The sequence below is a fragment of the Triticum aestivum genome, chromosome 3B (assembly GCF_018294505.1).
Source record: "Triticum aestivum cultivar Chinese Spring chromosome 3B, IWGSC CS RefSeq v2.1, whole genome shotgun sequence".
Taxonomy (NCBI): Eukaryota; Viridiplantae; Streptophyta; class Magnoliopsida; order Poales; family Poaceae; genus Triticum; species Triticum aestivum.
The window spans coordinates 58,680,131-58,698,470 of NC_057801.1; positions in this window are offsets into that span (position 1 = coordinate 58,680,131).

Sequence of the window (18,340 nt, forward strand, 5' to 3'; positions counted from 1 at the left end):
GAATAAATTCTATTGAGAAAATTCCATCAATCATTATTGGAGGTTTTGAATTTCCTCTCCCTACTGTCAAGAAAAAGTATGATATTCTTATTGTTGGGGATGTTCATATCCCCGTTGAGGTAACGTAGTGTTATTCGAAATTTCTCCGGTTCTGTGTTATTCAGAATGAGTTTGTTAATAAGACTTGATCAACCTTGTTAGTGGATTCAATTTGATGATCATGAGATGGATGAAACTAGAAGGCACAACCTTATGTACCCTCTTTTTACTTTCTGTTATTTAAAATAAATAAAGCAAAAATAGTATTATCTGTCTGTTTTATGAATTATCCATGGAATGAAAAATATCCCGAAAATAAAAGTGCTCCAAATGCCCTGCAAATTTAGTATGATTTTTTATGGAATATTTGAGGATTTTAGGCACTGAAATCACTTCAGGAGGGGCAAGCACCAGGCCACGAGAGTGGAGGGCGCGCCGACAACTCCTGGGCGGACCCCCTATCTCGTGGGCCCCTGGTGGACCCCCTCCACTTATGCCAGCACCCACACACTCCATCTTCTTCCCAAAAAAATCTCCATCCAGCTCAAGCATGAGTTCCAGCTTATTTTGCTGCAATTTTCGATCTCCTTGCTCAAAGCTGCATTCACAAAACTGCTTTGGAGATTGTTGCTTGGTATGTACTCCTCCATTGGTCAAATTAGTTTTTGTTCTAGTGCTTTATTCATTGCAAATTTTTGCTACATAGGTGACCATGTTCTTGAGCTTGCATGTTAAATTTATGAGGTCCCAAGTAATTCTAATGCATGATATAGGCTCTAGGCACTTGTAGGAGTAGTTGCTATCAATCTTATTTAGTATTATTCACTTTTATTTTGAAGTTACTAAAATTTCAGAAATTTTCAGAAAATGTTAAAGAGATTTTGGAGTGTCTCTTCTAGCCAAGGCTCTCGAGATAAACAAGCTAAAGAGAAGGAAAAGGCCAAGTATAATCTTCCTCGCATAGCGGAAGTACGGCCGTGTGAATGGCCATGCGATAATTTCTTGAGAGAAGCTAGAATTTATGAAGATTTTTATTCTTTGATTGAGAATGCAGGCCTCACCGATTTCCTCCACGACCGGATCGATCAGTATCTCTTACTTACCAATACTTTCATGCAAAACTTTTATTTTTATCCTAAGAAGTCACCGCCTTTAGTATCATTTCATTTTTTGCGCGGTATGTAGGATATCCTTTGAGGAAAATTAGAGGAACCACATCGTAGGGATGTGGATGGCTTTGTTAACACTATCACTGTAGGTGATCCAAAGAAGGGTTCCGATGCGAGAATCTCTAGCATACACTTTCTTGTTTTACGCTACTTTGCCATATGTACTAGTAGATGCTTGATTGGTTGTGGAAATAGTGGAAACTTCAATGTTCCAGATATTATTATTTTATTCCATGCCTTGTTTGGTGATAATAGTTTTAGTATGGGTGCCATTATTGCTAAATTGCTAAGCCTGAATCGTACAGAAGGCCCCATCTTTGGAGGTGTCTATGCTGCACGTCTTGCTAAACATTTTGATATACCTATTAGGCACCATGAGAAAGAGGAGACAATATTGCCTCCTTACATTTTAGATTATAGGAGCATGGTAGCACATGAGTTTATTGTTCATAATGATAAGATGCTCCTGTATAACTTGAGATTTAATAAGAAACTCTCTCTGCCTGCACCTCTGTTGTTTGATTTGACTGCAGATAATTATCTTGTCACACCGGAAGCGGTATACACTCATCGAGTCCAAGCATCCACTCCAGAGCCTGAGCCTGAGCTGGAACCTGCACTGGACCCTTATCGAGCATCATCCTACCAGTGGGACCCGGAGGAGACGACCAACCAGTGGTATCCTGATTACAACCCTCACTACACCGGGGAAAGTACCCGCGGTCCGTGGCATTAGACCAACTTAGGCCAAAAGCCTAAGCTTGGGGGAGTATGTATTTCTCACTGACTTTACATTCATGTTCACACACTTGTCTAGTCGTCGGTGCTCATACTCTTTCATTATATTATCCATGCTAGTTTAATTTTCTTTTTCTAGTCTTCTTCTTGTGTGTTTGATAAACCTTAAGAAAAAAACCAAAAAATTAGTTAGTTTAATTTCCATGCCTATAGTAGAAATTAAAATGAAAACCCAAAAAGATTTCTCGTTCTTCTTTTACTTGTTGGGAGCTTTCTCGTGTAAATAGTTTTATTTTCTTTTCTTTCCTTTGGAGGTCCAGAGTAGAAGACCATATTGAAAATGTCTAGCGGCTCTCATATGCATGATTGTTTATTTAACTTAGATCCCATATTACTTTGTCTTCTCTCTTGAGTTGAATGCTTGCAGATTCCAGCTTAGTCCAATGCACGTGCACTATTATTATTATACACATCGTTCGGTCGTGCAAGTGAAAGGCAATAATGACGATATATGACTGATTGAGATGAGAAAAGCTGGTATAAACTCAACCTCTCTTGTTTTTGTAAATATGATGAGTTCATCGTTCCTAATTCAGCTTATTATGAAATAAACATATTTGCAATGACATTTAGAGATTATAGTTGCTTGTGCCATGCTTGATTAGCTATGAGTTATAATGGTTTACCTTGCGTGCCAACATGCTATTAAAATGATTATTATGTGGTACGATGGGATGGTATCCTCCTTTGAATAAATTGAGTGACTCGACTTGGCACATGTTCACGCATGTAGTTGGAACAAATCAACATAGCCCTCATGATATTTATGTTCATGGTGGATTATATCCTACTCATGCTTGTACTCAGTGTGAATTAATTTTAATGCATGTTTATGACTGTTGTCGCTCTCTTAGTTGGTCGCTTCCCAGTCTTTTGCTAGCCTTCACCTGTATTAAGCGGGAATACTGCTTGTGCATCCAAACTCCTTAAACCCCAAAGTTATTCCATATGAGTCCACTATACCTTCCTATATGCGGTATCTACTTGCCGTTCCAAGTAAATTTGTATGTGCCAAACTCCAAACCTTCAAATGAAATTATGTTTTGTATTCTCGAGCAGCTTATGTTTCAACTAGGGCTGCCTATATCTTCCATGCTAGGTGGGTTATTCTCAAGAGGAGTGGATTCCGCTCCTCACTCACGAGAAAGGGCCGGTAACCGGGATGCCCAGTCCCATGATCCAAAAAGATCAAAGAAAATCAATATAATTAAACAAAACTCCCCCAGGGCTGTTGTTAGTTGGAGGCACTCGTTGTTTCGAGCAAGCCATGGATTGATGCTTGTTGGTGGTAGGGGAGTATAAACTTTTACCATTCTGTTTGGGAAATGCCTATAATGCATGTAGTATGGAAGATATAGCCATCTCATAGTTGTTGCGTTGACAGTGAAAGTATGCCGCTCAAAATGTTATTCAAGCTCTATTTTAAAATCAAGCTCTGGCACCTCTACAAATCCCTGCTTCCCTCTGCGAAGGGCCTATCTATTTAATTTTATGTTGAGTCATCACCTTCTTATTAAAAAGCACCCGCTGGAGAGCACATTGTTATTTGCATGTATTATTATTGGTTTATATTGGGTATGACTTGACTGGATCTCCTTTACCATGAATTACAATGTTTAGTCAGTCCTTGATCTTTAAAGGTGCTCTGCATTTATGTTTTGCAGTCTCAGAAAGGGATAGCGAGATACCATTTTGTTATATCATGTTATGATTGTTTTGAGAAAGTTTTGTCATCCGAGTTTTATTATTATGGCTCGCTAGCTGATTATGCATTCATATGAGTAATTGTGAGACCGAGGTATTATTGTGAGTATGGTTAGTTCATAATATTTGGTGAAACCTAAATGCTGGCTTTGCATGTTTACAACAACAAGAGCAAATGGAGTTGGTAAAAGTTTTTCTTTATCACTTACAGTTTATCAACTGAATTGCTTGAGGACAAGCAAAGGTTTAAGCTTGGGGGAATTGATACGTCTCCAACGTATCTACTTTTCCAAACAATTTTGCCCTTGTTTTGGACTCTAACTTGCATGATTTGAATGAAACTAACCCGGAGTGACGTTGTTTTCAGCAGAACTGCCATGATGTTGTTTTATGTGTAGAAAACAGAAGTTCTCGGAATGACCTAAAAATCCTTGGAGATAAGTTTCAGAAAATAAAAAAAATACTAGCAAAAGATGAAGACCAAGGGGCCCACACCCTGTCCACGAGGGTGGGGGGCATGCCCCCTCCCTTGGGCGCGCCCCCTGTCTCGTACGCCCCCTGGAGCTCCGCGGACCTCAACTCCAACTCCATATATTCCGTATCGCGGAGAAAAAATTCAGAGAGGAAGTTTCATCACGTTTTACGATACGGAGCCTCCGCCAAGCCCTAATCTCTAACGGGAGGGCTGCTCTGGAGTCCGTTCGGGGCTCCAGAGAGGGGGATTCGTCGCCGTCGTCATCATAAAGCATCCTCCATCACTATGTGAAACAACTAATTTGCCGTCAGGGGGCGCCTTTGCCGTCAGCTTTTCGTCGGGCAGACGGCAAAGAATGGGTTTGCCGTCATCAGTAGTTGGCAAAGAAACACAGACAGTAAAATAGACTTTGCCGTCCGTGAAAAAAACACAGACGGCATAGAGCTCACTTTGCCGTCTGCAAACAGAAATACGGACGGCAAAATACTTTGTTGTCTTTGTTTTTTTTCTACAGACGGCAAAATGAGCATTTTGCCATCTGTTAAAAAAATAAAGACGACAAAGTACTTTGCCGTCTGTAAAAATAAAATCAAAGATGGCAAAGAGAAAGCACAACACGCGGATCAACTACACGGATTGATGACATGGCAGCGATCCAACACCGCCCGCTGCTCCTATGCACGATCCACACCATCCATTACCCAACCTACCCACCAGCATGCACAACCACCCACCACCCCCACCTGCCACACACGGACCAATTCCACACCCACCCACATGTTGTCTCCCTTATCCTCTCACACATGCACAAGGTTCACATCCACCCACGCACACACATGCCACCAACCCACCACACACCAATGCCCACGATGGGGATATTGACCGACTTGACAGCGAGCGGCGTGGATGGCGACTGGCACCAGGGAGCGCGACGGCCGGCGACTGGCGCAAGGGAGCACGGCGCGGGACCATGGCTTGGCGGCGACACGAGCTAGGGCAGAGCGGCCGCGTCGGTGCATGTCTGGGCTGCGGCGGCCACGACGGAGCGCGGCTGGGCGGCAGCGCAGGCGAACGTGGCTGGGCGCTAGCACGGCGAGCAGGGCATGGCGGCCGCAGGATCCTCTTCCTCCATCCTGCTGCGGACCTCCCCTCCTCTATGCTCAGGCTCGACGGCCTCGTCTACATCGTCTATGGACATGCTGTGGCCATGGCAGGGGAACGGACCCTCCACCTCCCCGGCCCCTTGTGCGCTGGCGGCACGCACCTTGACCTCCCCGGCGGCGCGGAGTCAACCACCGCCCGGCGGCGCGTGCGCTGCAAGGGCCATTTGCCCAGTTCATCAAATAGAGTAGTCTTTTTTAGAAGTTGAAATAAAATTTGTTTGTTCATGGATGAGTGAGAGATGATGGATATATATTGTAAATAGACTAGTTCTATCATGTAAAATCCGTTCCTTTGTAAACAGACTAGTTCTATCATGTAAAATTTGTTCCTATGTCGTTGATTCTTATACTGGTTGTTGCGAAATTGCTATGAAAGATTTTGCCTATGCCTTCGACCATGTACGACCTCTGCATCAGCACTGTTGGTCCATATATTTTTTAAAATAATAATAACTTCTTTGCCGTCTAGGATGTAAGAGGCTGAAAGCAAAGGCATAGTCTAGCTGATGGCAAAGATGGTTTTCTTTGTTGTCTGCTATTATTGGGCTTGACGGTAAAGACAGAGTTGGCTGACGGCAAAATCTTTGCCGTCTTCCCGATGAAAAGCTTACGGCAAAGTATTCTTTGTCGATTTATCTTTGCCGTCTAAGTTTGCCGTCTCCTTCCTGACGGCAAAATCATCTTTGCCGTCTGGATTTAGGTCTTTGCCGTCTGGGATTCACAGACGGCAAATTACTTGTTTCCTGTAGTGCATCACCAATTTCATGATGCTCACCGCCGTCCGTGAGTAATTCCATTGTAGGCTTGCTGGACGGTGATGGGTTGGATGAGATTTACCATGTAATCAAGTTAGTTTTGTTAGGGTTTGATCCCTAGTATCCACTATGTTCTGAGATTGATGTTACTATGACTATGCTATGCTTAATGCTTGTCACTATGGCCCGAGTGCCACGATTTCAGATCTGAACCTATTATGTTTTCATGAATATATGTGTGTTCTTGATCCTATCTTTCAAGTCTATAGTCACCTATTATGTGTTATGATCCGACAACCCCGAAGTGACAATAATCGGGATACTTCTCGGTGATGACCGTAGTTTGAGGAGTTCATGTATTCACTATGTGTTAATGCTTTGGTCCGGTTCTCTATTAAAAGGATGCCTTAATATCCCTTAGTTTCTGCTAGGACCCCGCTGCCACGGGAGGGTAGGACAAAAGATGTCATGCAAGTTATTTTCCATAAGCACGTATGACCATATTCGGAATACATGCCTACATTACATTGATGAATTGGAGCTAGTTCCATGTCACCCTACGTTATAGCTATTACATGAGGAATCACATCCGACATAATTATTCATCACTGATCGAATGCCTACGAGCTTTTAATATATTGTGCTTCGCTTATTACTTTTCTGCTACTACTGTTACAACACTACAAAACCCAAAAGTATTACTTTTGCCACTGCTACCATTACTATCATACTACTTTGCTACTAAATACTTTGTTGCAGATAATAAGTTATCCAGGTATGGTTGAATTGACAACTCAACTGCTAATACTTAAGAATATTCTTTCCTTGTGTCGAACAATAAATTTGGGTTAAATACTCTACCCTCGAAAGCTGTTGCGATCCCCTACACTTGTGGGTTATCACATATCTTCTCAAGTTGGCAAAGGTTTCAGCAAGGTCAGTCAGCAGGTCAGAACCTTTGCATGACTTAACCACTATGTCTTCCATGTATGCTTCCACATTCCGACTGATTTGAGTGAGCAGGCACTTCTAAATCATGCGCATGAACGTGGCACCATCATCCTTGAGGCCAAAGGGCATAGTAACATAGCAAAAACACCCAAACGGGCTGATGAAAGTTGTCGTTATCTCATCGGGTCCATATAGTCGGATCTGATGGTACCTGGAATAAGCGTCCAGGAAGGATGATACGTCTTCAACGTATTTATAATTTTTGATTGTTCCATGCTATTATATTACCTGTTTTGGATGTTTATGGGCTTTACTATAAACTTTTATATCATTTTTGGGACTAACCTACTAACCAGAGGCCCAGCCCAAATTGCTGTTTTTTTTGCCTATTTCAGTGTTTCGTAGAAAAGGAATATCAAACGGAGTCCAAACGGAATGAAACCTTCGGGAGCGATCTTTTTGGAACAAACGCAATCCAGGAGACTTGGAGTGGACGTCAAGAAGCAGCCAAGGTTGCCACAAGGGTGCAAGGCGTGCTCTAGGGGGGGGGGCTACCCCGTGGGCCCCTCGTGGATCCCCTAACCGACTTCTTTCGCCTATATACACTACAAAAAAAATAAACTTCCGTGATTATACGTGTTTGTCACAGTAGGTCTCGTTTTCTGTCATGCATGTACATCCATGACAAATTTATGACAGAATCAAGATAGTCATACATGTGTTGTGTAGAAGTGTTCCATGACATTACCAAAATTATCATCACGGAAGTGTCCACTTCCATGACGATAATTCTTGCGTCATAGAAGTGCTTTCGTCAAGGGTGACCGACACGTGGCGTCCACCGTAACGGAACACCGTTAAGCTATCGGGCCGGATTTTGGATCCGATAACCCGTTAACAGCCACGACCAATGCCGATTTTCCACGTGTAAAATTCTCATTGGCTGACGGATCCACGCGTCAGCTCCGTGTTGGCACATGTGTCACTCATCCAACGGTCGAGATGACCTATGATATGTTGACACGTGGACTGGCCCAAAAGTGGCCCACAAAGTTTAAATGGGCCGGCCCAACCGAAGGCCCATAAGATTGAGCGTGCCATAATGGGCCGGCCCAGCTAAAGACCCACAAAATTTAGTGGACCTTAATGGGCCGGCCCAGCTAAAGGCCCACACGAATTTGCAGACCATAACGGGCCGACCCAGCTAAAGGCCCACTAGATTGTGCGGACCATAATGGGCCGGCCCAGCTAAAGGCCCACAAGATTCTATAGACCATAATGGGGCGGCCTAGCTAAAGGCCCAACATTCTCTGTCAAATCGGCCCGTCAACGGCCTGTCCTAAACTTGTCATCAATGCGGCCCATGGTCACTTCTGGCCCGTTAACTATCCGCTAAGTAATTGGGCCGAATTAAAGCCCAGTGTATTTCCGGCCTGTTAAAGGTCCGGCTTCATTTGGGCCCATTTACAGGCCATCAAAACTTTCGGCCCATAAACGACCATAAAGGATTTGGGTCATATTCGGCCATGTCTGACATTCAGCCTGTTAGAGGCCCACTATAGATTTGGGCCACTTTCAGCCTGTTGTCATTTCCGGCCTGTTAACGTTGGACATAAACCATGGGCCATATGTGGCCCAACATCATATCGGGCCCATTAACGACCCATATAAAAATGGCGATAATCTAGCCCGACCGAAGTTCCGGCCCGTTAAAGGCCCGTGTATTAGGTCGGCGCATTTACGGCCCGTCCGAATTTCGGCCTGTCAAAGATCCGCATCGTAAATGGGCCACCATTTCGGCCAGCTAAGTCCAGTGGGTTATTTGGCCCAATCAGGGCCCAGTCTCACTTTTGGTCTATTAAAGGCCCATGTTTTTTGTGGGCTCGAGATATTTACACATGTAAAAGGCCTAATTTTACTGAGGGCCCAAATTATGTTTAGGCCTTTTAAAGGCACACTATGGGCACAGGCTTACCAGAAAAATATGAAAGCTTATGCTGATTTAGGCCCAGATATTTTTAGTGGGCTACATGCCAATTTCGGCCTGTAATCGTTTTTAGCCCAATTGGAATGGGCCCGACGAATGTTGGCATGTTGGGCTCCTACGAAGCTTTTGGCCGAATACATTACTAAGATAAACCTACACTATATAAAAATAGTGTCGTAATTACTGCAGCCTGTGGAAGCATCATAAATGTTGTATCACAACAAAATAAATTCCAACCATACAACAAAAGGCATGTTGGCATAAAGTTTACAGTCCTTCCAGATAAAAGCACCATCAGATGTATAGAAGCACAGATCATTTGACCTGAGTGCTAATGTTTCAGACTATAGAATCTGATGGAGCAGCACGATCTCCACCTTTTTCCGCCATTGCTCTTGAACAACGAAGCGAATGTCTGATAGTCTGGTTTCAAAACCATTCATATCTTGATGACATTTCTCAACCACTATTCTTGTTTCCGAAACAACGCCCATTAGGGATTGGACTTTTGTTTGGAGCACATATATATCACTCTGTCTAGCAGGAAGATATTGTTCAGAAGGCGATTTGGATGAGGTTACCTTGACAACCAACCCAAAATTACGCAGAAAGGTGCTTTTTGCACTGTTAGTGGAGAGATATTGACGCACTGCAGCAAGAGGTGACATTGTGCCTGTCGTAGCCTCGTCACCTTGTCTAGCAGGAAGATATTGTTCAGAAGGCGATTTGGATGAGGTTACCTTGACAACCAACCCAGAATTACGCAGGAAGGTGCTTTTTGCATTGTTAGTGGAGAGATATTGACGCACTGCAGCAAGAGGTGACATTGTGCCTGTCGTAGCCTCGTCACCTTCAGGTGGTTGTGGTTGTTCAATCATTTGTTCCATAGCTTCCTGAAAGTTTGAACTTGTAGATTAGTGTACCAAATAATTTACTAATGAGATAAAAACAAACAAAGTAGGTTAAACGTTTATACATAACTTATTTTGGTGAACTACTGTAATACACTAGCATGTATTGTAGTGCCAACTACATAATAAAATCACTTTCGGCACATATGTCCATGTAGCATGCCTACTGTATTGTCTATTTCCTCACATTCATTGACATCTAAGGATAAAGAGACATGGTTTAAAGTAGGATGAACATAGTATGACATCATTCATATCATGGGCAAACAAATATAAAACAAACATGCTATTTTATCATTGTGTGCGCACCTGAACATAACAACAAGATTACATATCAAGACCAAAAGAATATCCTTTATCTCTTTTAAACCATGTAAGGTGAAATGATACGTTAAGACAAATGTGTATAAAAGTGAACAGAGTGACTAACATTGGCTGCAAACCAAGTAGTTAAATGAACACATCGCAGTACCAATCAGTTCAAGGCAGGAGGAGTAAGGACTTACAGCAGCGGCTTGAACTGGTGTGCTCATGCCCTTCATCTTGCTGGTGTGGCAATCCTTGAAGATTTGCACATCATTCGGTTCAGGTTCTTTTTGGTCCGCACGGGCTTTCCTCTGTATTTGGAACAAGTCAATATAGATACAATAATATGGCACTATTAGAGTATGTAATGGGCCTAATGGGCCCGTTAGTCTTAGGGTTAATTAGATATAAGGGTTGCTTGCTTAGGGGTCAAGTAAGCCTTGCTTAGGACTCAAGTAAACCTCTCTATATAAAGATAGGAGATGTATCAATCTAATAAAGCAAGAATTAAGAAGGAAATCCCTTCCCTCTTGCTCGGCTGTGGGCAACAAGGCCCTAGGCCGGCCCTCTCGCGCCCTCCTTCTAGTGGCGCCATAACAATTTGGTATCAGCTAGCTTCGGATCGATCATGTCTTCACCGCCGCCAAGCCCGTCCCTTCCGCTGACGATCACCTCGTCGCCTCCGGCGACCACCATGACTGTCACCCCGCTCCTGCCCCCGTCGGGATCCTCCATCGGGGCTGCCCCCGCCGTCCTCACCCCGGAGGAGGTGTTCGGGGTGCTGCAGGACCTAACCCAGGCGGTTCAGGAGATCCACCTGTTCTTGGGCAGGTCCTACGGACCGCCCCAGCCCATCGCCGCCCCCACGCCGCTGTGGCTGCCGTGGCAGCCGCCGCACCAGGCGGCCTTCGCCGCGCTCGCCGGGCCGCTGCAGCTGCCATCCATCGCCACCATTGCCCAACCCTGGCGCAATGGCAGCCGCCGCTCCTGGTGGCCTCCGCCGCGCCCGGCGCTCCACCTCAGCAGCCGCTGTCGCTGCCCGACACGACACCGCAGCAGCCGCTGCAGCTGCAGCAGCCACCGCCGGTCAGCTCCACCGCCCAGTATGGGATGCCCTACGATGGGACTGTGATGACCTTGGTCCCATCAGCGCCGCCGCCATCCCAGGGCGTCCACATCCAGCAGATCAAGTCCCCGCCGCCATCGTCACCGCTTCCATCTTGGATCATACCTGCCACATGTCGGCGGCGGTGAGGATGCAGGCTGCTGCACGCGGCCTCCTAGCGCGTTGGTGTGTGCGGGAGATGCGTGGTCTGTAGCTGCTACTCCTCCAAGTTGCCTGAGGGAGTCCCGGACTAGGGGGTGTCCGGATAGCCGAACTACCATCATCGGCCGGACTCCAAGACTATGAAGATACAATATTGAAGACTTCGTCCCGTGTCCGGATGGGACTTTCCTTGGCATGGAAGGCAAGCTTGGCGATACGGATATGTAGATCTCCTACCATTGTAACCGACTCTGTGTAACCCTAGCCCTCTCCGGTGTCTATATAAACCGGATGGCCTTAGTCCATAGGACGAACAACAATCATACCATAGGCTAGCTTCTAGGGTTTAGCCTCCTTGATCTCATGGTAGATCTACTCTTGTAACCCACATCATCAATATTAATCAAGCAGGACGTAGGGTTTTACCTCCATCAAGAGGGCCCGAACCTGGGTAAAAACATCGTGTCCCTCGTCTCCTGTTACCATCCTCCTAGACGCACAGTTCGGGACCCCCTACCCGAGATCCGCTGGTTTTGACACCGACATTGGTGCTTTCATTGAGAGTTCCTCTGTGTCGTCACCGATAGGCTCGATGGCTTCTTCGATCATCAACGACGATGCAGTGAGACCTTCCTCCCCGAACAGATTTTCGTATTCGGCGGCTTCGCACTGCGGGCCAACTCGCTTGGCCAGCTGGAGTAGATCGAAGGCTACGCCCCCGGCCTTCAGGTCAGATTTGGAAGTTTGAACTTCACGGCTGACATCCGCGGGGACTTGATCCTCGACGGATTCGAGCCACAGCCGAGTGTGCCGTACTGTCAGGATGGGCATGATTTAGCTCTGCCGCCGGACAGTACCCTGGAGGCCGCACTCGAAACCACTCCGATCTTCAATGCGGAGCCAGCTCCGCAGATCGAGGATGGATGCCTAGACACCGCCTCGGGGGCTGCAACCTCTACGGAGATAGAGCCGAACACCGGTCTTGTCCCCCATGAAGCTCGTGACTCCGAGGTGCCGGACTCCTTGCCGGACTCCGGACCTCCCGCGCCCCCTCCAGTCGAATCCAGTTGGGCGCTGATCACGGAGTTCACCGCGGCATACATCTTTCAACACTCACCTTTTGGCGACATCTTGAGTTTGCTAAAGTACCTCTCGTTATCAGGAGAGGCCTGGCCGGACTGCGGCCAGGACGGTTGGGATGCGGACGACAAAGAAATTCAGAGCCCACCCACCACTCACTTGGTAGCCACTGTCGACAATCTAACCGACATGCTAGATTACGACTCTGAGGACATCGACGGTATGGACGACGATGCCGGAGACGACCAAGAACCAGCGCCCATCGGGCACTGGAAAGCCACCTCTTCATACGACATATACATGGTGGATATCCCAAAGGATGGGAATGGCGAAGGAATAGCGGAGGATGACCCCTCCAAGAAACAGCCCAAGCGCCGGCGTCAGCGGCGCCGCTCTAAATCCCGCCATAGCAAGAATGAGGATTCCGGCACCGGAGACAATAATACACCGGATAGCGTCGAAGAAAACCCACTCCAGCAAGATCCAGCATAGGAGGAGGGGGACGCCAGCCCTCATGAGAGAGCGGCCGTAGAAGAGGTAGAGGACTATATGCCTCCCTCCGGAGATGAGGCAAGCCTCGACGACGACAAATTCGTCGTGCCTGAGGATCCCGTCGAACAGGAGCGTTTCAGACGCAGGCTTATGGCCGTGGCAAACAGCCTCAAGAAAAAGCAGCAGCAGCTTAGAGCTGATCAAGATCTGCTAGCCGACAGATGGACCGAAGTCCTCGCGGCCGAAGAGCATGAACTCGAACGCCCCTCCAAAAGCTACCCCCAAAGGTAAGCTGCTCCCCCGATTAGAGGTGGAGGCATATGATCCCGCTTCCCCAGGAGACAATACAGCTGATTGACCACCCCGTGGTCGCGATAGAGAAGCCTCAAGGCCCTTCACTAGACCCGTACCCCGGCATCGCTCGAAAAGCACAAGGCCACAGGGGAACACTCCGGACCTGCGAGACATATTGGAGGATAAGGCAAGACAATCAAGATCGATCTATGGATCACGTGGGAGCCCCACGATACGTGTCGATCACTGTCGGTGTCAAAACCGGCGGATCTCGGGTAGGGGGTCCCGAACTGTGCGTCTAGGCGGATGGTAACAGGAGACAAGGGACAAGATGTTTTACCCAGGTTCGGGCCCTCTTGATGGAGGTAAAACCCTACGTCCTGCTTGATTGATATTGATATTGTGGATGTCTACAAGAGTGGATCTACCACAAGATCAAGGAGGCTAAACCCTAGAAGCTAGCCTATGGTATGATTGTAATGGTTGTTGTTGTTGTCGTGTCCTACGGACTAGAGCCATCCGGTTTATATTGACACTGGAGAGGGCTAGGGTTACATAGAGTCGGTTACAATGGTAGGAGATCTACGTTCCGTATCCCCAAGCTTGCCCTCCACGCCAAGGAAAGTCCCATCCGGACACGGGACGAAGTCTTCAATCTTGTATCTTCATAGTCTTGGAGTTCGGTCGATAATGATAGTCCGACCGATGATAGTTCGGCTGATGATGGTAGTCCGGCTATCCGGACACCCCCTAATCCAGGACTCCCTCAGTAGCCCCTAAACCAGGCTTCAATGACGATAAGTCCGGCGCGTATATTGCTTGGCATTGCAAGGCGGGTTCCTCCTCCGAATGATAGAAGATTGTGAACACCAGGATAGTGTCCGGCTCTGCAAAATAAATTCCACATTCCACCGTAGAGAGAATAATATATACACAAGTTCGATCTACTGACGTTTTTTGCGGCATGACGTCACACCACTACCAAGCCATTACTTGAATCGTTTTTTACTCTACCACGTCAGCGCATTTAGCGAAGCGGCTTCCTTGGCATGTCTTGCCGAAGCAGAGATCGTGTTCCCTCTTCAACACTTCATGGGTATGACACCCCTGGAGATGTACAAATTATTCTTCGGATCTCAAGAGGCGCGTCCGGAATTGACCGAGGATGCTGGCCTAAGCTGCAATCGCCTGGATACTCAAGTAAGTAGTTCCAAGTCCGGACATAGCGTTTGTTTGCCTTTTGATGATTCGCCTTATGACCAACTTCCTTCTAAACAGGAGTGGATAGCGGAAGCAAAATTGATATGGTGTCCAGCCCCCCTCCCCAAGACCGCGCCGGATTCCGCGCTGGTGCGGATGCTTGAGGTTGCGCCTCCAGAGGAAGGCGAGGGGGAAAGCAGGAAAGCTACTGCCTCGCCTAAGGAGGCTCTTGAAAGAGGGGGGATCGAGAATCCCTCCCTCCAAGGGGAGAAGAGGACTGCCTCCGAGGACCTGGGGGCAAAAGCCCCTAAACGGGGGAAGAAATCTTCGCCAGAGGGTCCTGCGTTTGGGGAGGAACCGGCCGCATAATCTCCCTTAATGAATCAGCCCTCCAACGAGCCGTAAGTAGAAAGAAAGGAGTTTTACAATAAGGGACATCCCTATTTGTGCTTCTGAGGATAACTAAAGTTTTTACCTTGTAGTTCGGATCTCCATCCTTCGCAAATGAGCTCGTCTTCGGGGGACCTTCGTCCGGAGGTGATGGAGAGCGAGACGCCTCCGTCCGGGGCGCCGTCGGATAGGGCGGACGAGCCTGAAGTGTCGTCACGGAGGGAGCCCCCTGGTTTGGCAAAGCCGGATAGTTCGGCGCCAACTGGTGTATGGCTGAAGGATCTGCTTGAGAAGGCATCTATCTCAGAAGATCACCACGCATTAATGAGCATGGTGATTGAAAGGATTTTGTCCGCCGAAGGCGGGTTGCACAATGCCGTCAGGAGTTTGCTGGCAGGGTTTGAGGTACGTAAAAATGACACACCTTTTAACAGTTTTGCATATAGAGTGCGCCCTGTATAGATAGTAGCCCCTGAGACTCGGTAGGTTGTCGAAATCGACAGCGTGCCGAGGATCAAAATTGCTGGTTTAAATTTCCGCCGTGCCGATGCAGGTGGCGGGTTGTCCGAGGGCCAGCCGGACTGATGGAGTTGCTGAATTAAAGTAGCAACTTGCTGTTGCGGATGCGGACATCACGCTGGTCAATAGTCGACTTGATGAGTCGCAAGGTAAGTGTTTCTGTGCGGTCACTTGGTAAGGGAGCCGAAGCCAGCTCCTTACGACATGTGTGTGAAATGCAGATAGTGCCGCCGCTGTGGAGAGCCTTCGGACCGAACTTGCTCAAGCCAAGGAGCAGGCCAGAAGGAGTAATGCGGCGGCCTCAAGGGCGGCTGAGGAGTTAGCGGCCGGAAGGGTCGCACACTGCCGGAGCAGGGAAGAGATGGCCGAAATGGCCGTGAAGTTAAAAGATGCTACCGACCGGAATGAGGCTCTTGGGAAGGAGCGCCTAGCGGGGCAAGAAGACCTGAGGAAGGCCACCACCGAAGCCAAGGATGCCCGCTCTGCAATGCGGGCTATAAAGGAAGAGTTGCGCCAGGCCGGAGATATTGTAGCTGGCAAGCCTTTTCTGCTATGCCGAAGGTTTACGGATCCAAAGTATGCTCAGCTGGGCCAACTGTGGGGTCCATAGGACCCTTATATGGATTTAGCAGTGAGTGCGGCGGAAGCCGTTGTGCATTTTCGAAGCCTGAAGGATCACAAGACGGAAGAGCTGTTTTGGTCTCAATTCCGTAGTCCGGAGTGTTCACTTCCGCTGACCGACTGTTTGGCCGAGTGGGCTGAGCTAAATAGGTTGTCCGGGCTTGCTATGGCGGATATAGTGACCCATGTCTGGCCGGATAGGCCCGAGCCGAAGAGTTACTTTGGCTTATTGCAGCAATTTCTTGGAGCGGTGCCGCATATCAAGGCGATGAAGCGGTCGGCCTGCATAGAGGGTGCGCGGATGGCACTCGCCCGTGTGAAGACACATTGGACAGAGATGGATGCCACCGCTGTTGCGACCCCGGGTTCGGACGATAACCGGTTACCCGCCGAGCACTATTTTCTCGAAGTGCTGGGTGGTGCTCGTGTAATAGAGTCGCAGTGCTCAAAAAATGTTATGTTCGAATGAACATTTTCATGATGTAAAACAATATTTATGATGTAAGCGCCTTTTATACTTGTGCGTTCAAGTAATAGAATATCTCTTATGCGGCCGTTCATGTATACGTGTGCATAACCTGAAAGATGGCAGTCGTCGGCTTCAGCCCCCACGCACAAGGTGCGGGGCTGTTCGCAAAAAATAGCGCGTTTTCACACTAAATCCGACGTCTCAGTCCTGTAAAGGAGGTGGTAGCGTAGCAAACGAGGCAACCGGACTATAATGCTTTATCACTTTCACTTAGCCATGGAGTTCGAGGGTGGGGCTACGACATAGCCCCTGGGCGCACCGCGCTCTCCGAATTTGGGGCGCGTATGTGCCTGACCGGGAAACGGCCCTTCGTCAAAGCGGAGGAATTCTAAACATTCCCATGGTCGATCAAGTGGTTGACCAGTCTCTCGCTGTATCATGACAGTCAGTTTTCGGCTTTCTCTACTGAGGTGCTCGCCCAGCCGAACTGGGGCACACTCGCAGTAGTTCTCCTGGTGCCGCGTTAGCCGATGATACAGAATGTAAGGCAGCAAAACACAGGAGCCGGGCAAACCCAACATTTGACCAAAGATATGATTCGGAGCTGATGCATATAAGGCCTGACTCGAGACGCCGAACACTCTCGAAGGTGTTCGGTCTTTACAATAGCGGGCAAAACAATGCCCTAAGCCCCTTGTGTCCAGGTACGGGCAAGTTCTTCTGGCGCGACCGATGCCAAAACACCAGTCTCCACTCTGGTTATAATGAGAAACCAGGGGATTATAGCAACAAGAGACAGTAAGAAAGGTTTACGTAGGGTCTTAGTCTGAAAAGAGTCCTTGAACGGGTCCCTACTGCACGTCTGCGCCTGTGTCTCCGTTGTGCCGTATCCTGGACGGGTGTGCACGCTGTTCATCTGTAAAAAGAGAGGAACTTAGTTTGAAAATAAATCGTGCGAGATAGTGCATAAAAAATTGAAATATAGATTAATAAGGCTGAGCCTATGCTGGCTCATTATGGCATATATGTACAAACCCTTGTGAAGGGGTGTGTGGCTAAGTAGCCCCTAGCTTATTTATTCCGGACTTGTACAGCCGTGTCCGGGGTCTCAGGCGACCTTTGAATGAAATGATGCCACGTGGACCGGGCATTTTAAGCGTAAGAGACGCGCAATGTGGTAGTGCATTGAAGCGGACGAAAGCTTCCCGTCCCAGTGATGCTTGATAGCTACTTTTAAATGGGGCGACATGAAAGGTTAGCTTTTCTCGTCGGAAGTTGTTAGGTGACCCGAACACAACTTCTAGTAATAATGAAACTGTGCACCTGGCATAAGGGCCTGGCGCCACTCCTTTGAAGGAAGTGCGGCTATGCCAAATTGTAGTAGGGTCTATCCCAACTTGCGGATTGTGTCCGGATATAGCAGGTTTAAGTCACTGTCGCCGTCCATCAAAACCTGCATGAATGGCAGTCCGTCTATTATTGGATCCAATATCAGGGCAGTCTATCCTACGTTCCAGATACTTCTGGACTAATCCAGATGGTCGAAAGTGATTGGTTTTGACATCCAATCTCGGTGTTCCGCTGGGGTGGACCGTGCGACACTTGTCTTAGCGAGTGCCTTGTTGGTTTTTCGTACTATCACATGAGGTGAGTTTACTGTTTTGACTTCTTGTGGGAAAGTCTTTCGACTTCCGGTGCTCTGCTGGTGGGGTTCGTCATCGTCCTCGCTTGGCGCATCGAGCCCCTTGTG